Raw genomic sequence first — 23978 nt, 5'->3', positions numbered from 1 at the left:
TTGACAGAGGGCAATACTCCTAAATGCACAGGGCAGAAACGGGGCACTTCCTGGGTGGAGGCAGCTCCTCCTGGAAACTTCCAAGAGAAGACATCTGAATGGGGTCTTGAAGGGTGGATAGGAGTAGCATGCACATGGAGGTGGGAAGGTGGTCAGCAGACAGAACAGGCAAAGGCCCAGGGGCAGAGAATGGGAGAGGCTGTGGGGATAGGGACAGTGTTGGCCAGCAGGCACTGGCTGGATGGGGAGTGAAGATGGTCTAGTGCTGTCCCCTATGGCTTGCACAGGCTTCATTTTCCTGCACCCCAAGAACATGCCCGAGACCTGAACCTGCGTCTTAACAATTGTTTGGTAACAGAATAAGTGATATTTTAAAAATATTCCAAGTGATATTTTAAAAGCATTCAAACCGTAATCAGTGAGCACCAACTCAGGAGTTATCACAGGAATAAATGATACCACAGGGACAGGAATGTGGTCAAGAGCGTGGTTCACAGGGACTTTCATTGACTAGAGCCACAGAGGTTAGAGGGGAGCCGTCAGGATTGAGGTGGGACTTGGTGCTTCGACAGAAGCCACACACCCTACATTCAGCTCCCCTTGACTGAAACAAAGACCCCAGGTCCTAGAGGCTTCAAACACTTCCTTATCATTTCTCTCTTTCTCTTTTTGCAGTACTGGGAATTAAATCCAGTGACACTCTATCATTGAGTCATGTCCCCAGTTCTTTTTATTTTTGAGACAGGATCTCGGTTGCTGAGGGCCTCGCTTACTTGCTGAGGCTGGCCTCAAACTTGTGATCCTCCTGCCTCAGCCTCCCGAGAGGCTGGGATTACAGGTGTGCATCACTGTGCCTAGCCTAACTTCTTTTACTCCTCATACAACAAGAGATTAGTCAGGGGATCTGGGCATGCCCTCTTTCCAGACCCAGAGGCCCACTGCTCACCCCAGCCACAGGGCCGGTGCCCAGGCCCCCTCACCTCTCACTCAGAGCATCCCCATCTCTCCTCCAGCAATATCACTGTTCCCTGCCCCCACCATGGCTCCAGAACAAATTTTGCACTGCCCCTGCCAATCAAGCCCTGACTGAGTCCTGTGTTCAGCATCTTGCCAGGAGCTGATCCTCCCTGCCGCAAGTCCCACGATCTCCTTTCAGTTCCTGCAGCCCCCGTGTCTGCTGTGTGTGGCTGGGTGTTGGGGAAAAAATAAAACCAGCCAGTGCTTATTTAATGAGCAGCTACTTCTTACCTGGCAGCATGAAGGAGGAAAGATACTTGTAGCTGTCTTTACTGAGGGCTTGTCACGTGACCAGGCGCTTTACAAAGCTCTTTATTTATATCAACTCACACACATGTACGTACCAAACTCATCACAATAACCCCTTGGGGTTGGAACAATTATCCCCATTTTAAGGGGGATGATGCAGAAACAGAGAGAGAGTGAGCCACCTGCTTAAGGATGCACAGCTAGGAGTTGAATCCAGACAACTGGAAACTGGAACTTGTGTTATTTCTTAACTGCATTTATTGAGTACCTGTTCTGTCCCCATTGCTATGCTAGGTTTGTCTCATTGAGGTCTCAAAACAATCCTGTAAGGTTAATGTGACTTGTTCATTCCTGCTTTACAGAGAGGAAACTGAGGCTCAGAGAGGTAGGGAGGCTTGTCCAGAGCCGCACAGCCTACATTTGGAGGGGCACACCAGGCAATTATAGAAGGAGGCCTTGATGAAGGAGGGTCAGTCACCTGTGTCCTGGGCTCCTGGCAGACTGTGACAACTCCTAGCCTCACTGTCCAGCTCTGGCCACTTTCCGGACCACCGCTGCCCCCCTGTCCTGAATTACTGCACAGAGCTGAGTCAGGATGGTGGTCTGCTGTCCCTCCAGGTGGACATGATGTGCATGGGGTCCATCTGACAGGACCCCAGCCAGCCACGAGGGGAGGGAAGCCCACGGCAGGTGGGGACATGGGGAGCCCACACAACACTGGGGCAACAAAAAGGGCATTTTGTGCGACTCCTGCGTAGAGTTCAAAAGTGGGGTGACAGACTTAGGGCAGGGGTCCTTGGGGGGCAGTGAGGGGAGGGCCTGGTCCTGCCCCTTGACTCGAGTCTGGGGACATCCCTGTGTCTGGTTGTGGACACCACGAAGCAGCAGCCTTAAGATCTTTGCGCTGTTCACGTCAGACCTCAAAACAAACTCGGTCAACAGCCTTGTCCACTGAGTACCCGGCCTCAGCCTGGGGGGCGTGAACCACGCCAGCTACGACTGCCCTCTAGACCTCTGCTGGAATCGCCTCCACTTCCACCTGGATGGCCAGAGATGGCCGGCGACTCTCAGAGCCTCGTGCCTCTCATCCGTAAAATGGGACAGCAACACCTCCACCCGTGGGCCGTGGTGACCGCGGTGTGACCCAGCAGGCACCAGGCTTCATCTCAGGCCACCAGCCCAAGAGGTGCCCTTAAAAAATGGTCATGGTTCCTTACTGTGTTTCTAAAACGCCTCCGATGTGTCACCCTAATTGAAAACAAGGTTCTGCTCTTGATGAAGATTTCTTGGAGTCAGAGCCGGATGTCTGGTCCTGTGCTAAGAATGTCACAAGGCCATTATGTCCCCAAGTTCTTCGGTGACCTGAATTCTCCTTAGTCTTACTCCACTAACCCCTCGCACAACCCAGGGCGTACCACCCAGGGCTTCCAAGGCCATCCATGAAATGGGGGGTCAGCTCAGTGGCTAGGATGTCCTCGGCTGTAATGGCCTCCCGTGTTCCTGGGTCCTCTGAAGGCTTCCTGCCTGCCGTGGGGTGAGCCAAGATATGAGGCACCCCACTCCCCCCACCCCCATATTTACATTTTGAAAACAGATCCACCTTCTTAAGGTCCAAATGTGAAATTCCCCGGTGGGGATTTTGGACAAGTGCCAGCAGATGGGAAGGGAGTTGAGTGACAGCTTTGGAATAGGGACTCAGCCGACCAGGCACTGCGTGTTTTGAGGAACATAAGCAAGAAGACACACGCGGTCCTCACACACACTGCGCGTCAGAAGCGCTGCTCCCTTATCCACAGACCTGGTGTCCACAACGGGACTCAGAGGGCTGCTCCCCAGCCCCGGCCTGTCTGCTGCTCCTTTTGCCTAGAACACCCTCCCTGCTAGGGCATGCCTCGCCTTGAATCAAGTGCCACTTCCTTCCCGGTGACTTGGCTCCTCTGTCCTCTGGGGCTGACCCGTCCCATGTCCACCCAGCTGTTTAATCATGCAAACAGGCAGGTGCATCATTAGCTGCAATAACGCTACTTCTGAAATACGGCGTCCCTGGTCCGGAGGCCCTGACGCGGCCAGCGGAGACCCCCCACTCGCGTCTAGAGAGCACTTGGAATGTGAGCGTCTTCCCGGGACAAGCTTCGCTGTTCCCAAGCAAAATGGTCTAGGAGTCCTCGGAGGCCGCAGCGTCTTCGCATGACCTGCGAGCCAGCGAGCGTCATCGGCACAGATGGTGCCCGGCCCAGGAGGGGCTCTCACTCCTGCCTGGAAAGAGGGCTCTGAGCTCCTCGGTGTGCACAGAGGAGTGCCCAGGGGGAAAAGAGCCCTAAATAACGCACAGCCTCCCAGCGCGGCTGCAGAGAGGGGAAAACCCCAAGGGAGGGCCCAGAACAGCCAGCGAGCACTTGAACATGTCCCCAGAGTTCTCCACCCAACCGTGTGGCCTGTTTGACAGACAGTGGCAGTGGGCTCAAGGGAACAGCCAGGACCTGCACCTGTACCCCTGACACCTGGCATCTCTCTGGAATGAAGGGAAGGTGTGCGCATGCCTAATGGAGGCGTTTGGCAGTCCAGTAACTGCTTCAATTCCAGGGGGGCAGGAAGCAGGTGGGATAGGAAGGTGGAGCACATCCACCTGGGTGAGCACGGTCCCCCTTCCAGGAGCCCAGAGAAGCTCCAAGCTCCATGGAGCAAACACTGGGGTGACAGCCAAGGAACTGTAATCCCAACACCAGGGGTACCCGTGTTGCTGCCTCTGCCCCCGTGGAAGGCTGAAGCAGCTCTGTTTGAGGGGCAGCCTTTGTGGAGGACATGCTTAGCCTGGAGATCCAGCGGAGGCGCAAACAGCAGAGGTGGGGGCTCCTGATGGGAAAAGGAGGACACTTCTATTTAGAGGAAGAACCTGAGGGTCCGGCCCGCCCACAAGCTCCCTGTCTCCATATCTAGTAAGTGTGTCCAGCAATATTCTCAACCAAAGACTCGTAGTCCTCCCAGGCAAAGAAGAGCCACCCTGCTGCAGAGCACGCTGAGGCCACCTGTTCAGATGGCCCCGTGGCTCTGAAAGAGCCTCTACCCACCTGGTCTGAGAGCTACTCAAGGAGGTGCTCCAGCCACATGAAAAAGGAAACTGAGCCACAGGACGGGACCACTTCCAGAAGAGAAGAGAGAACCGACCGCTGAAGTGAGGGGGAGTCGTGGATCCACAGGAAGATCCCTGACATCTCAAAGCTTGGGAGAACCTCCTTCCCAAAGCTGTCACTTCTGTACGGAGCCGTCACCAGCCGTCCCCCATGGTGCTGTGCTTTCCTGCTTCCTACCCTGTCCCCGTCTTCCCCCCCACTCAAACCTTCCTTCCCCTGAGCCTCTGGAACAGCTGCTCACACAGGAAATTGTCCTCCTGCCCCGGTCTCCTGAGTGCTCCCTCCCCTCGGCCTTAGCTGGACCTGCGTCGTCTCCCAGGAGACCACTGCCTTCTGCCTTCCCCGGGACGCGACCTCCTTGCACTGCCTCATCAACTGTGCCACCGTCTACTTGTGACAGTCCCTCTGCTTCTGCACCTGCCACTTGGCTCGGTCCCCTCCCTACTCCTGACTGATGACATCTTCTAACTTCTGAGCTCACTTGCCAGGCGTTGGCCTCCTGGACCTTTCCACCCACACCTGCCTCCCCTGGTGGCGGATCCTCCGCAGGACAACTCTGTCGTCACCCAGGTCCTGACCGCCATCCTCAGGGACCCTCCCCACTCTGAACTCAAGAGTACACTTGGCCTCTGCTCCCTGAGACTGTCGGGCAGCTGGGCAGAGCAGAGGAGCCCGGGGCCGCTGGCTGGCCTCAGGCCCTGCTGGCAGAGCGGCCCGGCCGGCCTTCTCAGCCCGTGTCTCCATCAAAGTGGCAAATAGCTTGGCCTCCAGCTCAGGGGCCTTTGCACAGCTGACACTGGGCAGAACAGAGCCCTGTCCAGTCCTGGCTTTGACACACTAAGTCACATTGGGGTTGACAGGAGAAACCACAGGAAATGCTCCTGGGAAGGTAGGTGGCACCCAGGAGGTAAATGTGGGACAGGCCTTGGAGACCCAAGCTTCCAGTGGGCCAGGCGGCTTTGGCGGGGCAGGGTGCGGTGGCCAGGGCCCAGGCCGGCCCTCACCTGCATTATGACCAAGGCAAGGCCGGCTGCTCAGAGTCTCACTCAGCTCCAACACGCGAGACCCACCTCAGCTTTGGGCTCACGGCCATGTTGTCAAAGGCACAGGGATCTGCTGCCCATGCTTCACCAGGGGCCTTGGGTCCCCAGGCGCCCTCTGCCCTTCTGCCCTTCAGCAAGGCAGGGGCAGCCTGCCCTCCCCTCGCTCTGGGCCACAGCCCGGCCTTGTTGGAGCTCCCCGACTCCTCCGGCTGGCTCTGGGACTTCTCAGTCCCCAAGTGTGAGAGCTGGGGAGCAGGGGTGGGGGGGTGAAGGCCCATCCCTCGCCTCTTCTGGGAGAGCCTGGGCTGGGGTGTGGGGAGCTGGAGTGGTGAGAAGCTTAGCTCGGGCTCACCCCAGTACCAGGCCAAAGCCAGACTCTTTCAGCAGCAAACTTGACATTTCTCTCACCAATACCAGACATCTTTAATGACTCGTTTTGCAGATGGGGGAATCAAGGCATGAAGAATATCCCTGCGTCAGTTAAGGACCTCTCAAGAGGGTTTGGAGGGATGCCTGAGGTCCAGTGCCTTTGGTAGACACTGGGGATGAAATCACGTCCAACTGACTGTTTGTGATGCTATCAAAAAACACTCGAGACTGGGTAATTTATAAACAAGTAGTTCCGGGGGCTGGGGAAGCTCAAGATCAAGGTGCCAGCAGGTTCACATCTGGTGGAGGCCTGGTCTCTGCCTCCAAGGTGGCCCTTTGTGGCTGCATCCTCACATGGATGACTGGCCACTTCCCTCGAGTCCTTCTATAAGGCCCCCCTTCTTTCTTGATATTGTTGCATTGGGTTTTTGTTTCAATATGAATTCGGGAGGGGACGCGCATGTTCAGACCACAGCAATGCGCGCGTTCATCAAGCTCTACTTAAAACTGCTGCTATGGCTGGACTTTTAAATGCCCCCAAAGGCCATGTGCTAAAGGCTTGGTCCCCAGCTGAGGCTACTGTGGGAGGTGGTGAAACTAGCAGGTGGGACCTAGTAGGAGGAAATTAGGTCATCAGGGTGGGCCCTTGCAGGGGACTCAGGCGCCTCATCCCCTTTCTCTCCTGTGTTCCTGGCTGCCATGAGGGGAGCAGACCTCCTCTATCACACGCTCCCTGCCATGATGTTCTGACTCACTACAGGTCCCAAAGCAATGTGACCAGGCCACCATGGACTTGAACCTCTGAAACCATGAACCAAAGCCAACCTTTCTATCTCACAAGTTGATGGTCTCAGGTATTTTGTCACAGTGACGGAAAGCTGTCTCATACATTTGCAGGACCTGAGCGGGGAGCTGGGCACAAGGAGCCTCCTGGGGCTCAGGCAGCCTGGGGAGATCTAAATAGCTGGGGATAATTTAGAGGGGACTGTGATTAGGAGAAGAAATTTTGAGGGGAGCTGGCAGAGCCAGGAGAAGGCATCCAGCCCAGCCTTGGGTGTCTAGGATGGCCACCTGGAGGAGGCTGAAGCTTTAGAGGATGAACTGGCTGCACCACAGGGTGAGAAGGCTGTTTATTGGTTGCCGCAGTCTGGCTGGGCACAAAATCACGAGCCACTCACAGCCTTGTAGATTCAAACAGCAATTCTTTATTCCCGAACTCACATCGGCACTCTACACACGTTCTGGGGAAATTCACGTTCTGGGCCAAAATCCACGTTCTCCACCAGGCTCTAATCAGCAGGATACGCCCTATTCCGGGCAGGGTACACCTTAAACCTGGAACCGCCTTAAACCCAAGGAGCAGGATACTTCCTAAAACCTGATCCGCCCTAAACCCAGATCCGCCCTGGTCCTTGAGCAAGGTCACCTTACTCAAGCATACATGCAATGTCACTGCAAATGACCTGAGTCTAAGACAAGCCCATTTCCACAATGGAGAGTCCTTCCTCTAAGCAACATGGGGTACGCTGACAAGAAAATCTCGATGCGTCATTCCTACTTAGCAATGGCTCTTAGCAATTGGTTTTGAAGTCACCCCTCTGAGGGGTATTTAAAAATCCTCTTTTGTGTAACATCGGAGAAAATTCAGAGTTTTCCCAGATGATATTTTGAGGAAACGATAACAAATTGGTGGAGAAAATCTGGTTTAAAAAAAAAAATGTGAGTTTCCTCACCCTACTGGGAGCAGGGGCTGTACCTGAGGTACCTTAGCCAGGTGTCTGTGGGTGCTGGGGGTGTTCAGCAGACCCGTCCACACCTTGTAATGCTGTGTGCATCACCTGAGACCCTGGGAAGGCCAAGGTGGACAGGGAGGGCCATGGTACTCGGCAGGGGCTGTGATGGGCCCACGGAGGGCCTGGACTTCACTGACAGCCGAATGACTCCTCCCAGGGCCAGCCGTGCCACCTGGTGTGGCTTAGCCACGAGGTGTCCCCCTAAAGCTCGCGTGAGACAGCGCAAGAAGGTTCAGAGGTGAAGAGATGGGTTGTGACGCTGCGACCCAATCAGTGGATTAATCCCCAGATCGGGATTAACTGGGTGGTCACTGCAGGCAGGTGGGGTGTGGCTGGGTCCCTGGGGGAGTGCCTTTGGGTTTATGTTTCCTCCTTGTTCTCTGCTTTCTGACCACCACGTGGGCGGCTTCCCTCCGCCACACTCACCCTCCATGATGTCCTGCCTCACCTCCGCCTGGGGAAGGGAGCGGCCTTCTGGGGACTGAGGCCTCTGAAACCGTGAGGCCCCTAGTAAAGCTTCCTCCTCTGATTTTCTTGTCAGGTCTTTTTGTCACAGCGGTGGAAAGCTGACCAAACCATAGCCCCAGGGCCACCGGAGGAGCTGGCGGCCACATGGATCGGGGCCGTCCAGGTTGAAGAGGCCTTCTAGGGTCCCCCAGTCACTCTGCCCCCCACCCCTCTCCGGGCTCCCCAAGCCTGGGCTCGTTCTGTCCTGGGCTGTCCCTGGCCATCGGTACTTCTATCTCCTCCATAGAGGGTGAGTTCCCGGGGACGGGCCAGTCTGTGTGGGAGGACATGGAGAGGAGCTCTGTGCGGGAAGGGGTGACACATGGCGCGTGAGGCCCTGGCAGGAGGGACACCCCACAGATGAAAGCCTCCTGAGGAACACAGGACGGTTCTCAGGAAGCCAGGGCCGTGCTGCCCCTTCACGGGTGGTGGGAGGGTGGGCCAGGCCGATCTTGGTCACCCCCACAGGACGGGAGGCCTGTGTCAGCATGCCACGTCCGGCCGGGTGCTCTGGACCCAGGCCACCCCTGGCCAGGGGTCCCCTCCAGCCATGTCACAGCCAGCAGGGGGCTGAGCCTAGTTCAGAGTCGGGTGTATCTGGCTTTGGGGCCCTGTCCACTCCTCAGCCAGGGGGTCTTGCAATGGAGCACAGACCAGGGGGCCACCACTGTGACGCCCCCACCCCAGACCAGGCTTCCAGACCTTTTTTCCTCTCAGAATGCACCTTTCAATTTCTGTCCTGGAGAGGCAAATCCTAAAGACTCATGTCCCTCAATAATAATTTATTAAAAACAACAACAGCAACAAAAACAACACCTTGTGGTGCCACCTGACAAGTGTGAATAGACGTCCCCCAGGACAGGCTGGGACACACGCTTCACTCTACCGAGACCCTCTCCTAGGGGGTAGCCACCCAAGCACAGAGGCAGTGCCCCCCCACCTGCCAGGCTGTTACCAGGTTCCCAGAATGAGTTGGGCCTGGAAGAGGCGAGGAGCCAGGCACCCTGTGGTTTCGGGCCTCACTCTGCCCGGCGGCCATAAGGAAGCCCCCACCTGAGGCTGACCAGCCATCCCTGTATGCATGGGAGGGATGGTGGGTGCATGAGGGGAGAGCAGAGAAGGATGTAGCCTGTCCTGAGAAGTCACTTGAAAGAAGAGCACAGTTCTGCTCCTCCACTTGCAACCCAAGGCATCCCTGTGGAAGTCGGAACAATTAGCTCTCGAAATGGCAGCACTCTGCAAAGGCACCAGGGTAGATCTCTCCTCTGCTAGTTTCATGCCCCTAAATTCTGATCCGAATGAAGTGACAGGACATGCCCGTGAATGTTGTCAGAATTGAGATGGAGTTACTTTTTTCAAATCCTCAACAAAAATAAATGAATACAGCTGGAGGTCACCAAGGAGGGGACCTTGTGCACCCGTGCCTTCTGACAGAACTGCTCACAGAGACTGCCATACCGCCACCTCGTGCAAAGGCCACACGGCCTTACCCAAAGAGATGCCAGGAATCTGCCCAGCAAGTGGCAGCCCTCGTGGCTAATGCTCGGAGCCAATATCATCGCTTCCAAGCGTCCCAAGTGTCCTCATTTCACACGGAGACACACCGCCCCTGCGTTAAGCTCCTTAAGGATGCCCACCGTGTACGACGGCCTCTGTGCTCCCACGGCAAGGCTCTGCTGTTCCCAGATGGACGTCACTCCCTGTGGAGAGTCCCTCTCTGATTGCTGCTCAGCTTGACGTCCCCAGTTCCACATGTACTCAGCTCCTGCTCTTATACAAATGAGGGCCCTCGTCACATGGACTTCTGCCCAGGCTGGCTCTGCTTTGGGATTCTCCTCAACCCTGCCCAGCGGTCAGTGGCCAGCAGCACTGGCCTCATCAGGGACCCCGAGACGCAGGACCCTGAGCCCCACCCAGCCCCACTGCACAAGAGTCAGCACTGTGACAGGGTCCCCAGTGATTCTGACATGGTGCTTGACAGGCCTGGGCCATGGGGTGCCTTACAGACATCCCCTTCCTGCCTGTGGGCCATGCCAAGACACACTCCCGGCCTTTCCTCGGCCCCCTAAGTCCGACCCCCTGAGCCCTTTCACCTCTACACACCTGTGTTGGGTCTGAGCTCTTGTCTTCATGTCCAGCCCCCTGGTCACTTCCTGACCCCATATGAAGAGCAGCCTTGGGTCCCCATCCCCCCAAGACACACCGCTTAGCCCACAGCGGACCTCCTTGGTATGGGCTTTCAGCCCTCTCATCACTACGGTGGACCGACCCCAGGATTCTTTGGGACAACCCCAGTTTGAGGTACTCTGCCCAGCCGCCAGACCTCATGGTCCTACCTTGGTGTTTGGGAAACACAGTCTTCCTCCCCTGCCTTCCGCCCGTCCTGGACCACCCTGGGCTGCTGTGGGATCATCTCCCATTCGTGCTGGTGTCCAGGCGCTGTGGCAACTGGCTCTCAGCCCTGGACACTCTGCAGTGGGTATCGTGGCTACAACAGCAATCAAAGCCGAGGGTCTGGCACGGGGCAGCTGAAGTGAGCCTTCATCTCTGCAGAGGACAGCCCGGCTCCTCTGAGGCAGGTAGTGATTTTTTTTTTTTTTTAAGTAGCCCTTTCATTCTGCCCTAAATTAGCTGGGTCCCTCCAGCAGGGTCCCCTTAGCAGATGGATTAGTAACAGGCTGTGCCAGCTCCACTGTCGGGCAGAGGGGTGATCCTGCCCCAGCTGAAAAAGTATCCCAAATCCAACTGAATGCAACTTGAAGCCTGCCCCAGGGAGCCACATGGTGGATGGTCACCCTGGCCTTAGAGAAGGAGCCCCGTTGCCCGGGGGTTGGAGCGGGGGTGTCTCTGCTGGCATGCACCCTGCACATGCATCTCCCCAGTTTCCTCTGCCCCCACAGCCCTGGAACCACTGGCCGTCCCTCAGACAGTGGAAGAAGCACCCCACCCGCCCAGGACAGGGCCAGGGTCCTCAGGGAAGGGGCCCCATCTCCAGGGTGCACCCCTCCCAAAGAAGAACTCGAAGCGTGGGGCAGCCGGGTGTGCCACTAGCTGGCCTGTTACTTGAGTGGACAGCATGACCCGGGGAGGAACTGGAGTAAGAGTTTATGAATTAGGGTCAACTGAAAAATCGAGGCGTTGCTGAGGCGCATGCACGTGAAAACCCCGTAAGAAACAGAGCAAAGGAAAAGAAACTCCAAGTTCAAAACTCAGGGAGTGGTGACCTCGACGCGGGGGTGCAGGGGAACTTCAGCGGTCAAGGTCTAGTCTTTGGGCTGCGTGGTGGATTCAGAGATCTCCTTCAGCTATAAAGGAGCAGATAAAAAATGTTAGAGTGAGAGGGGGCCATGGGTGGGACCGACAGCAGCAGTGCCCTGTGAACGAGGGTCCTGTTTAACCTGACGCTGTGCATCCGAAGGTCATCAACCCCCGAGAGGGAGGGAGCAAGAGTGAACCAGGACAGTCACGAGTCGGCCCCATCGAAATCGAACCAGAGCCTGGCCAGACGGGGGACCACAGCTGACTGACATCGGTGTCATCATGGAGACCCTGCAGGGCGAAGGACGCTGGAGGAGGGACAGCCCAGACCTGGAGTGAAGGCCTAGAGCCCAGGCCTGGCTTTCCAGGGGAGCTGCTTCCTCCAGGAGTGGGGAACGTGGGAAGAGGGGCGAGGGGCAGGGTCAAGGTGCCAAGCAAGGCCCTGACCTTGGTGGAAAATCAGCCAATGACAGGGCATTAGTGTCCCTGGGGACAAAGTGAAAAAAGAGGCAGCTGGCATAAAGACTGAGGACCAGACACCCCGCGAGGACGCCTCTGGGGTGAGAACCACGGGTCACGGCCAGCAGGGGTCTGGGCAGGTCAGAGCAGCTGCGCCCAGGGGACCCGGGGCTCCAGCCCCACCCACTGGCCCCTTCTACTGCCCAGGACCTTCCTTTGAGGAAACCTGGAGTGTCAACATGTCTCCACTGTCCATTTGGGGGCTCTTACTGGATTCTTCAGCTGAATTTTTGGCAATAATAACAATATGAACATGAAGCGCTGTAGCAGGACGCAGGACGTCCCATGTCTGTCGCATGCACTTGGTCCTCACAACAACCCAGGAGGTGGTTACCATTATGGATGTCCAGTTACTGGAGCCAATGGAGGCACAGAGAGGTCAATTAACAGGCTTAAGGCCACAGTGGAGTGATGAAAATGGACACTCTCTACTGCGGCTCTTCTGGAGGGGGTGGGGCGGAGGTGAGGTGCCAGTCACTGCAAAGGGCACCCTTCCAGCAGCCGCATGGGTTCTGCCAGCCAGTCTCAGTGGTCCCCTGCCCTGCTCCACGTGGTAGTGCTCCCAGTTTCCTGGGCAGGGGAGATCCCTAAAGGGACTGGAGGGGACACAAGCCACAGGTGAGCTTGAGTGGCCCAGACAGTACAGGACCTTGCTGATGGAGGACAGTTACTAATGGGTCCAATCTGCCCGGCTTCTCCTGGGATTTGGACTCTGCAAGGGGGTCTTCCTCCCAACCCCTGCAGCCAACCATTTGAACCACCACCCTGAAGCCCCTTCCCGAAAGAACCTGGGCTCTGCTCCCCCTCAGGCACTGAGGCGAGCTGGCTTGGGCTGTCCAGCGGACAGCTAAGGTCAGGCCAGCTTCCCCCCCAGGGAATGTGGCAGTGCTAGCCTCCTGCTGAATGGCGTAAGCCCCAGGGGGTCACATGAAGGCCTTCTCATGGATTTATCGTGTTTACTTGACCTTTCCAAGTGTGAGCTCAGAAACAGGCCCAGAGGAGATGGTGGGAGCTTGTTTTTCTTAAGTTAAGCAAAACTGATGAGTACACTGAATTCTTGGACAGAGTCTGCCTGGTTTTCTCACCAGCTCCCTCCCTACTTCAGTCCAAGGATGCAGTTGGACTCACAGAGGCACCAGTACTTATGGGATAGCTCCAGAAGAGGAGAACCGCGTCCACTAAAACATGGTGAGCCACGAGGCCTGCGGGTAAGTATTTTCAGTGTGCCAACAGCCATGGTGCAGAACAGGGGCTGGCAGGTGGGCAGCTCTGACTCTATTTCCACTTTTGTTTCAAGCAGATGGTTTCTTGTGTTAGGTAACTTCTAAAACAGTTCATGGCCAATGCACGGAGGAAAATCAGCTCAGGTGGCACAAACATGTTTGCACCTGAGACCAGAGGTCGTAAACCCCAGTGCAGGTGGGGCCAGGCAGGCACCTCAGTGAATCCTGGGGGGCAGGGGGAGCGGGGCCTGTGCAGACCCAAAGCACCCACAAGGGACTGTCACTTAGCTCCTGGCAGGAACATCCTTCTGGTTTTACCAGATTTCCTGCTCTTCTAAAAAGGTTAGAAACGCTGACTTTTTAATGTGACACTTAGGTTTGGTGTGACCCACAGAATATTTCCAGGCCTAGGCACCCTCAGCTGACACTGTGGCTCCTGTTGCAGGACGAAGCCCATCGGCCACCTTTATTGGAAGTCGGCCCCCACTGTTCCCCGGGGGGCAGCCCTTCCGGGGTGTCTAGAGTATCAACCACAGAAGCACAAGCTCTACAGGAGCCGAGAATGTCATCACTGATCTTTATTGGGAACAAGTCTAACTAGCTCTCTAACTATGGGACAAAGTCAGGACAGCACTAAAACCCCTCTTCTCTCTCTGTGGTGTCTAGATGTGGATTCTGAGTGTGATGATGGGAGTCCCCACCAGACTAGTAGCCCAAGACCCCCACTTTCCTTGCATGGGCTGCTGTAGACCACCTGGGCATTAGGGGGCACTGCAGGGACACAGAGACTAGCGGCAACACTGTCACTAGAGACACGGCAGCCAACCCACTTCACTTTGTGCAGAGAGGTCGGGTGTCTGTGCCTAGCACTTCACTCACAGTGATTCATTCAGTCCCCGCAGCACCCTGTGATGTGGGGACCTTTGTTACCCCCATTGCAGAGGTAAGGGGACTCAGGAGCAGAGTGGGATGTGATTTCCAGGGTCACCCAGAGAGTCTGGGCGGAGCCCTTGGGCTGTAGGTTCCTCACCTCACAGGACATTATTCAGCACCCAGAACACCTGAAATGCCTACATCTATTTTTTTTTCCATAAACCCAAACATCTTATCTCTTATTTTACCCCAGATAAGGAAAAGCGGACATTAGAGGTGTATGGACAAAAATGTACCAGCAGAGAAAAAATGACAGATAAAATCAACTTTTTTTCTGTTTGTGTGTGTGTGTGTGTGTGAATTGGAAAAAGGCAGAACAATACCCTAGTTCAGGTAGTGGCAGAACCAATTTCCCAGAGGAATACAGACTAGGGTCTCCTTGGCCCTGGGTAACAGCAGTCATCATCCAGCCCCAGGAACAGGGGTCCTCTCTGACTTTCAGATGTACCTTCTCCCTGGGCCTGCACAGCCAACACGATGGAGCACCACCCTCCCATGGCGTTTGCAGTGAGGAAAGCCCTCCTGGGTCACTCTGGGGGCTTAGGGAGCAGGGTCTGGCACCCTGAAACCCGTGTAGGCTCACTGATGGATGGCCCCTGAGCAGGCGGAGAGAAATCAATGCACATGGTTCCCGCAGTAAGAAACAGGAGCCCCTGCACTGGCTCAGCCACAAGCTCACGGTAAGAAAATATGCACAGCGCTGGTTAAAGATCCACAAATTAGCTCATCCTGACAACAGGCCCTCATCTCTTCCTTTACAGAAGAGGGGATGAGGCATGTGAGTCCCAGGGAGGTCCCTACTGCCCAGGGAGCCTGGGAGCTGGGTAGTGGTCAAGGTCACGGGCAGTCCCACCCACCTCCCTGTGCCACTCTGGGCTGCGCGTTCCAGCTGCAGGGTGAAAGTTGGTCTCTCTTCCGAGGCATGGAACCCTTTTGCCCAGTGACACTGCAAGAGAACCTGGGTCTGTTTGGCAGACAAAAGAGAAGCTGCTCTGGTGGAGGGGCACCTCGGGCTCCCACAGTGGGGCGGGGCTCTGAGGTCTTCCAAGGAACATCGAGTTGGAAGTGAATGATGTGACGACACCGCAGACTCGCCGACGGAAAGGGCTCATTCTTTTGATTTAAATATAATAAATGTGAGAATACAGGGCTTACACTTACAAAGCACTTTGTCTTTTCCAAGGACCTTCACAAACACCCCATTGGCTGTCTGAGTAAATCGTTCCAAAAACACACTCAAGGATTAATGACGCCCTATAGAACCGTGAGTCCTACGACAGAATACCCAGGAAACTGGGAGACCGTGAGTCCTACGACAGAATACCCAGGAAACTGGGAGACCGTGAGTCCTACGACAGAATACCCAGGAAACTGGGAGAGCTGCTGATTTCAGCTCTGTGCAAACCGGAGAGTTCCCAGGCTTTCCTTGGTTGGGTTTCAGCAATATGTGGCAGACTGTCACAGTGCCCGCCTGCCTCATCGGTCCAACCTGGGGGCCAAAACAACCAAGTACCAAGCACTCACTGCGCACCTGGCTCTATGCTCAGAATTTTTGAAAAATCATCTCCCTGATCCCCTCGTCTCTGAGAGAGGCACTAGGGGTCCCTTGTCCCAACAAATCAAGTTCCAGAATGGAGAAACGAGGCTGCTCATGTCGTGCACTGCATAACATCCCCCATGGTTGGGACAGCGCCTGCAAACACATTAATATTTCTCCAGTGAAACCTATGAATATTCACAGCGAGTGAACCAAGGAATTCCTATAAATAGCCGCACACCAGTTCAGGTTGAGTCTTGCTGTCAAATGAGTTGGCCCCAAACTTATGAATAAAATTCTGGTTTTCAGAACAGAGTCCAGAACTTGTATCTTCATTTCACTAGTAGATGTGGTTCTGAGAGGTTCAGTGACTTGACTACCCGGGACCATGGCTGGCGAACACTGGAGATGGGATCCAAGTTGAAGACCGGACTTTAGGGCCTGAGTCTTCAGCCACTTTCTGCGTGGGAGACAGCAGGTTTGGGAGGGGGTGGGCAGGGAAGAGCCGAGAGTTCAAATCCCTGCTCTGCCTCTTAGGAGCTATGGGATCCGGCAAAACACTTCACCTCTAGGCCTCCCATTTTCTATGGAAGTCATTAAGGTTGTTCTCAAATATTCTAGCTTTCACCCCAAGGGACGTGATCAGTTTATGCTTCTCTACCAACTTAGATGTGGTCATGAAATGTCAATGAGAGGCATGTGTGTCACTGCTGGCTGGAAGCTTTCAGAGCCAGCAAGGAAGTTTTGCTTCCTTCTCTCTTTCTCCATCAGTGACCTTTAGGGGCTGCTCCTCCAGCCCTGGACATGAAGTGAGGGTACAAAGCTTGAGAAGTAGATCCTCCAGCTGACCAGCAAAAGGTACACAGAAGGGGTGAAATCCAGGCTTTGAAGTCAATGAGATTTGGGGGTGTTTGTTACTGCAGCAAGACCTGGCCTATCCTGACTGATACAGGTTCCTTCTCTATAAGACACATTGTGCAGAGACTGAGCGAGATGGAACCCAGAAAGCTCCATGACAGTATCTGGCAATGGATGTCTTTGATTCTCCCATTCTCAGCACCAATTTCCCCAGCTGTCAGAAACAGGAGTAATGGCTAACTTGCTCTGCTTTAATTAGTGAGACTGTGTGTTAACCATGAGGTATTAGTGGAAAGGATCTTCTGAATGTCTACAAAAATATTGGATGTTGACTTACATATTGTCATATGCATCCCTCCTTCTACTCTAATGGGGAGTTTGGGGAGAGGTGGTGGGAGTTTGGGGACAGAATCCAGCCCCTGTTTGGGAACAGTCAGCCTCCTGAGGACTCCAGATTCCTAATGGAAGTGAAAGTTGTGGAACAATAAATATTTCCCAAGGCAGGGCTGCAAAGGGTCTGCCAGTGTCTGGAGGAGGTCAGAAGGGCCAGCTACTCTGTGGCCAGCTGCGGAGCACACAGGCAGCACGGATCCCTCCTCAGGCCAGCAGAGGGAGTGAGTGAGGCTGGGAGGGAGGCGCTCTGTGGGACTGTGCAGTTGCCAGGGGACTTGCATTAGACCCCATTTAGCAACACCGATTAAGGAGCTATAAATAGCACCTGGGCTCTCTCCCAGGCCATAAAACACACTTGCCTGCCCTGCTCCCAGCCTTCAGCCTGCCTTGCTTAATTGGGACTCAAAATAAAATACCTGGAAGGCTGCTGTGCTGATGGAAGGCCTCCGTTGCCATGGTGACCATCACTGGGCCCAGGATGGGGCAGAGGCCTGACCTAGGGCTGCTGAGGCAGAGGAGGGAGCAGGAGGAAGGCAGGAGGGGTTTCGGGGACAAACATGGATAAGGTCATGATGGATGCTTGACATCACACATGGAGGGGCTGCTGGGCGCGTGGCCTACTTCCCCTGATGGCTGCAAAGAATAGGCAGCTTGTCCATCTCCTGTTCCACCCAACGGCCTGATGCTCGAGGACCACTGAGGTGAGGAGGAGGACCTGGCTATGAGAGGCAGAGATTCAAGTTTGAGCCTTGGCTCAGCCCCTGAACAGGTCAGCTGGGTGACCGGGGTCTGCTGCCACCTTCTCTGGACCTTCTACTGTAAAACAGTCCAGTCTCTTCCATGGCAAATGAGGAACTGAGTGACAAGGTCTCTGAGCTCCACAGCCGAGCTCCCGGCATTGGCAGGGAGAAGGCGGAAGCTCTCTGTGCTGAGTCACCTCCAAGATGCAAGGAGAACAGGAGGGGTGCACATGGGGGGGGGCGGGGGTGTGTTTGTGGGAAATATCTTAGAAGAATGTACAAGAATATGACAGCCTTGGTGGCCTCTGGGGAGGGTGGCTGGGAACAGGGGAAGGCAGGAGACTCATCACTGTCAGATTTTAATTAAACCATATGCACGTATTTCAATAGATAAAATCTAAATTTAAAAAATATTCTGGACTTCAAAAGACCCTGGTTTTAAGGACTACGACGTAAATGATCAGCTGGGCCCACAGGGTTGCCCTTCATGATCTGGTCTCTTTGATGATGACCACTGTCTCTCCGTGTGCACCTTGGACTTCTTGTCAGGTCCTGAGCTCTGCTGTGTGTTTTGGAGTCTGAGGCAGAGGTGGGAGGACTAACTGAGGGAGGAGGGAGAGGAGAAAGGGGAGGTAGAGGGACGGAGCCTCCACTAGAGCTGTCCCCTCCCCTGAAAAGTTCTGTGGCCTCCGTGTAATAGTCACTTTACATCTCAGCTCCAACATCCCCTTCTGTGCCTGCCTCCCCCATGCCACAGCTGGGCCCCTTGCCTGCCGTCTTCTCCCGGCTGCACTCCCCAGGAGCCCTCTCCTAATGCTCAGCTCACTGGGCCATCAGCATTTGGTGGCTGCCCCCATCAGCTAGGGTCTGTTAGAGGCGCACGTCTCTGCCTGAGGGATCTCACACACTCCAGGCTTCTATCCCGGTGTTCCCTTGCTGGTTCTGGAGCCTCTGCTCCCAAGCCACTTCCTCTGCTGGGCAACTACTTTTTGACCTTAGCTTGAGCAGAGTGCACTCAGGGAGGAAGGGAGCCAGAGGTATCTCAGTAGATGCGCCCAGACTCTGTGCCTGCTCCACGGGTCTGCCAGATGGTGGAAAGGTGTCATCTGGGTGTTTGGAATCCCTGGGAACCAGGAACTCAGGAGCAGGAGCTGCCAGGCAGAGGGCCCTGAGCTCTGCTGTGTGGCCTCAGCAAGTCCCTGACCCTTGCTAGTCCCCACCCACAGCACGGAAGGCTTAGACCAGAATCCCTAGGGCCTTGCCCCCTTGGACACTCTATCCGGAGTTCTAGCCCAAGCAGGGAAGAACACCGAGAGGAGCCATGAAGACAGAGAAAGGGAAATCTCCAGGGAACTTCAGAGACCAGAGGAGGGGCAGTAGGGATGTCCCGCTGGGCCCAGGTGACATCCACGTGTAAGACATACTCCCAAGGGAACCCCAGTGAATTCCCTCTCTTCTTCCAGGCCTGAGCGGAGGTCAGCGATGACGTGCCCGTGTGTCCCGACTGATGGACGGCAGTGCAGGGAGGAGGGGTGCGGGTCTCGCCCAGCCCCCTCACTACTACTGAAGGAGCATTTCCAGTGAGTGAAGGGACAGCGACGGCCCGGGCAGCCTTGAGTTTCACTCGGGCTTCTGTGGAAGGTAAATCATTGATGACCGTCCTCCTGCTGACCCTTCTGTTGGTCACTGATGGGTTTCTGACGGCTCGCCTCCTGCGCCCTCTTCGTCCCTCTTTCAGTAACACGTCTGCAGAGCCCCTCCGGGAGGCAGTGGGTTCCGAGGCCGTGCCCCGCCCCTCCAGGGGCTGAGCCAATCAGTGCACGCCAATCCAGTGGCCACAGCCATTGGTTCATGGGTGGGCATGTGAACCAAGCAGGGCCAATCAAAATGCATCCCAGGACTTGCCCCGGGAAATGCAGGTCCAAAAGTTCTGGATCCTGCTGGATGAGGAGGAAGCAGGTGGGGGCCCCAGGAGCTCCTTTAAAAGTCATTTGGGATCTTTGATACCCACCAGGGCTTCTGTAAGAGGTGCATGAAGGACAGGCTCAGGGTGGCACTCTGGGACGGGTATCAAGGAATCCATGTGCTATTTCATGTGGGTTGGGCATGAGGCCTAAGGCCCTTAAGACATCTCCCTAACAGAAAGGAGAAGAGATAGGAACTAAAAGCTGGAACCTGGCGATGGTGCTGACCCAGGAAGCCAAGGTTGGAGCAAGATCTGCCTAAACTATTCAGTAATAAAAACACCTTCATTCCCTTTTCTGACGTGGGGTAGTTTGGGCCAGGTTTTCTGTTCCTTGTCATAAGAGAAGACCACCAATAAACCGCCCCTCTGTGCTAGGCCCATTCAAGACCTTGAACTTGATTTCCTGGACTATGAGTCAGACTTCAAAGTCAGACTGGCCTGGCATTGAAATGCCACTCTGCCTAATGGAGACACATGCTGTATGGTGGAGGATTTCTGCTCTGTGAAGAAAGGCATGGGGTGAGAAGTGACCTAAGGAGACGGGAGTCAGAGTTGGTCCCCAAGAGGGCAAGAACCCAGAGTGGGCTGCACTGGGCCACCTGAGGCCAGGCTGAGGAACACACTGGGAAGAGAAGGTGCAGCTTTTATGGAAGGGCTGAGAGCTCTGGCAAACCCTCCTTACCCAACGTCACTCCCCAAGGGAACCCGCAGACATATTACTGAAAGAGGGATGAAGAGGGTGCAGGAGGCCAGCCGTCAGAAACCCATCAGTAACTAAGGAAGGGTCAGCAGGAGGACGGTCATCAATGATTTACCTTCCACAGAAGCTGGAGTGAAACTCAAGGCTGCCCTGGCCGTGTCCCTTCACTCACTGGAAATGCTCCTTCAGTAGTAGTGAGGGGGCTGGGCGTGACTTTACCCAACATCACTTCCCCTATTGGTGCCTCAAAACCCGCGGGGGGCCTTTTTCCTCAAGTTCAGTGCATTCCAGGGAGGAAACAGTCAAGGAATGTCCAGGTTAGAAGGGAGTTTCTGGAAAGAGTCCAAACAGGAGCTGCACAGCCAAGCATCTGTGGCCCAGGGGGCTCAAGTGCTGACTCAGAGCTGCCGCGGCCAGACTAGAGCAGGGCAGACTAGGACCCTGGTCTAGTCTCACTTCCAAATCGGAGTCCCTTCCATTGGACGGTCGCTGATATCTACCTAGCCATCTTTGCTCTTGGGAGTCACATTTCCTGTTATGCACTAGTGAAGCCACCAGGTGGCGATATAGAGTCGCCTCCAGAAGTGTGGAACTCTGACCTTCATAGATTTCGCCTTCATGAAAATGTATCTTTATTTTATCTTAAAAGGTAATTAGCATATAGAACTATGACCAATTAGATGATCATAGAAAAACCTGAGAATTATAATCGGGGTTACATACAAGGTCTCTTCCTGCTTCTTTTTAACCTTGCCAATGAGTTTACAAGACTTTGAAGTCAGACTGGCCTGGCATTGAAATGCCACTCTGCCAGTTATTAGCTGCATGTTTTTGGCAGGTCATCCCTCTTTGTCCTCCAACTGCCCATCTGTAACAACAGGCTCAGTACTTCTCTGAATAGGGCTCTCGTGAAGGAGAAGTTCATTGTGTCCACAGGGCTAGCATGTAGTAGGTGTTCAATAAATCTCGTCTGAATGAATGAATGAGGTGCCAACAGAAATGCTTGGCTTCATACAGCTAGTGCCCAGCAAATGGCCATTATGACCACAGGTAAAAAGGAAGCCCATCTACCAATGAAACCACAGGCCACGGGCAGGGAGAAAGGGGGCTTTGTAGGGGATGTGGGAACTCACTGGGAGACCAGAGGTCACAGCACCCAGGTGGCTGCTGCTGATTCACTGTGCGACACCCCCTCCCCACTGCACATCTCAGTTTGGAAGCCCCTCTAGACCTGCCCTGCCTTGCGGCAGAGTTCACCGGCACACTCCCGTGCAGGCTCTCCTGTGGTGACTGGGCCCCGGCAGCCCAGAGGTGACACCCCAAGGGACACTGCCCGAGTCTGACTTGTGTGCTCCTGGGCTGGCTGCCCAGGCTCAGGGACCCCTTTCCTGGGTTGGTGAACCCTGCAGATGGCTTGGTCAGTGTCACGCCCCTTCCAGAGCTGGGGTCCCACACCTCCCCTCCCCCAGGCCTGGCCAGGGGCACAGAGGTCCTCTCAAAAAGGAGTCTTGCTTCCCCTCAGAGCCCTCGACTGCTGCGCATGTTCTGGGAGGCTCTATTTCCCAGCCTGAGCGGGCAGAGCTCACACCTCGTAAAGCCACGGGGAAAATATTTGGCTGGTTTCGTAAACCGGGGCCACAAAGGCTCACTTGTGACAGGAGGCTGCGCAGCCCGCACCGGCTCCCAGGTCTGGGCAGTGGGACCTGCAAGACACCACTGCCCGCCTGACACCGGCCACCTGCGTGCAGGCCACAGGCCTGGCAGCCTCCCTACCCGGCCAGGCTGAACCCCACAGACTTCCAGAACGCGAGCTGCCCAAACACACCAGGCCAGGGGTCTGCAGCATGTCCCAGTCCCAGTCTGGTCCCAGCAGGCTCCTCAAGGAAGCCACCCACAAACTTCTCCTGCCAAATTGCACTTTGCACCCCTCACCCAAGAAGTGTCCCCTCAGCATCACCCCTGCTGTCCCCCTGCTGTCCCCAGACCATTCCTGCCCTGTCCCTGCACAAGGACCTCTCCGTGTGATTCTGACCCCCAGGGACCCTTCCCGCCCACAGACAGGCCACTTGCTGCCGGCACCCCTCATTAGATCATGAATCAGTCCCTTCTTGACTGGGGGCCTTATTATTTAAAGCTGTGATTATTTGTTTCGATGACACCTCATTATTTGAAGCTGTCAGGGAGAGAGCTTTTCCAACACCAGTGATTTTTTCTGATCTAGTCTCCTTTGAAGTGACCCCTCAACTTTGAGTTGGATCCTTCAGTGGGAACCTCTAAAGCACATGACGCCCTGGTCTGAGGCCCACCTGCCCTAAATTCAGGCGCATCCCTTCTGGAGGACTTGGGATTAGAAGACAAAGTCACCTCTGGCACTGTGACCTGGGGTGGGCCGCATGCCTCTTTGCTGAGTGGCTAGGCTTGGGGAGTTCTTGGTGTTGCCCTTGGGTCCCTCCGTCCCTCCGAGGGCAGGCAGACCCTGGGACTTGGTTGAGGTCTTGCCCGTGGCCTCCCCTACCTGGCCTCGGTTGTAGTTTCTGCTCTGTCTGGGGAGGGAGGCCGAGGGCCAGGCAGGGTGAATCTGAGTCGGTGTAAATGAACTGCAACAGCATCTCAGTCCGTTGATAAACTGCAGAGCAGGAGGGTTCCTTCCAATGCCCCCGAGTCTCTTCCATCCACTCTCAGGATCGGCTTGTGTGGAGCTAAGGGCGCCAGACAGGAGCTGTTCCCATGCGGGTGTTCCCTCAGGGCCACGCCCAACTGTGCCCACACTCTGCCAACATGGTGCCCGTCAGGAATCGGCCCCATCGGACTTACTTTGGGCTGTGGCCTACCCCAAGCTCCCTGGGATGGCCTCTTGCCTTGCGTTGAACTGGGGACAGGGGGCAGGGTGGGGTGCTCAGTGGTAGAACTTCCTTAGAACGAGCAAGGCCCTGGGCTCAAGCCCCAGTATCATAGAAGGAACCAAAATAAATGTGCATCTTGGGAGGCGGATTGCTCGGCCAGCGGAGCCGGCTGCAGGCAGCCCAAAGCAGCTCCAGACTGGTAGCAGCCACTGTCTTCTGAGGATGCCCTTTGGGAAGAGAGGGGATTTCTAAAGCCCTTATAGTGAATACTTGTCTCGTCTGATCTCCAGTTCTTGGAACAACAGAGATGTCAATCGACTCTGCCCAGCGCAGGGGCAGGTGCTGCTGCTTGGCATGCGTCTGGTTGGGGCTGCAGGGAATCCTGTGGAACAGGGGGCCTGGCTAAAGAGCGGGGTTGGGTGCAGCCAGTCAGGATCCAGGGAGGCAGGAGGGCCCCTGGAGTCCAGGTGTCAGCGGGACAGAGATGTGGCCACTTCCCCCAGGGGCAGGGTAGGGAGGGGCTGCCCTGAGGCTCCGTGAGTTCTGCTGGGCAGAGTTCTCCTTCCTGGGGGAAGCTTTCCTTGGCAACCACTTTGACCACAAGGCATCGCAAAGATGCCACCTGCCTGGCCTTGAACCCTGTTAGTGAGTTTGTGACTTCGCCCACATCCTATATTATCCTCACTCAAAATTCTTATGCGGACCACATTTGACTTCTCTTTGCTTGCTTTGGCAATTGGGAGACAATGCCTGCCTCCCCAGCCCCCTTTCCTGCCACGCTCCCTGCATGCCACTTCAGTTCCTAAATTGTGTCAGGCTTCTTATTACCCCCGTACCTTTGCACATGCTGTTTCTTCTGTCTGGGATACCTCCCCCTCCTGCCCCTCAACAGATACCTC

At 55.4% G+C, this 23978-nt stretch overlaps 1 protein-coding gene across 2 annotated transcripts in view; it reads right to left on the bottom strand.

The window, feature by feature from the left end:
- The window catches only part of SPSB4 (splA/ryanodine receptor domain and SOCS box containing 4), an 80554-nt gene that overhangs the window by 2229 nt on the left and 54347 nt on the right, over positions 1–23978 (bottom strand). The window lies entirely within an intron of this gene.

The sequence above is a fragment of the Spermophilus citellus genome (assembly GCF_964194105.1).
Source record: "Spermophilus citellus genome assembly, chromosome: 7".
Classification (NCBI taxonomy): domain Eukaryota; kingdom Metazoa; phylum Chordata; class Mammalia; order Rodentia; family Sciuridae; genus Spermophilus; species Spermophilus citellus.
Note: the sequence above shows the minus strand (reverse complement) of the source record. Positions and strands in the feature narration are given on the sequence as shown.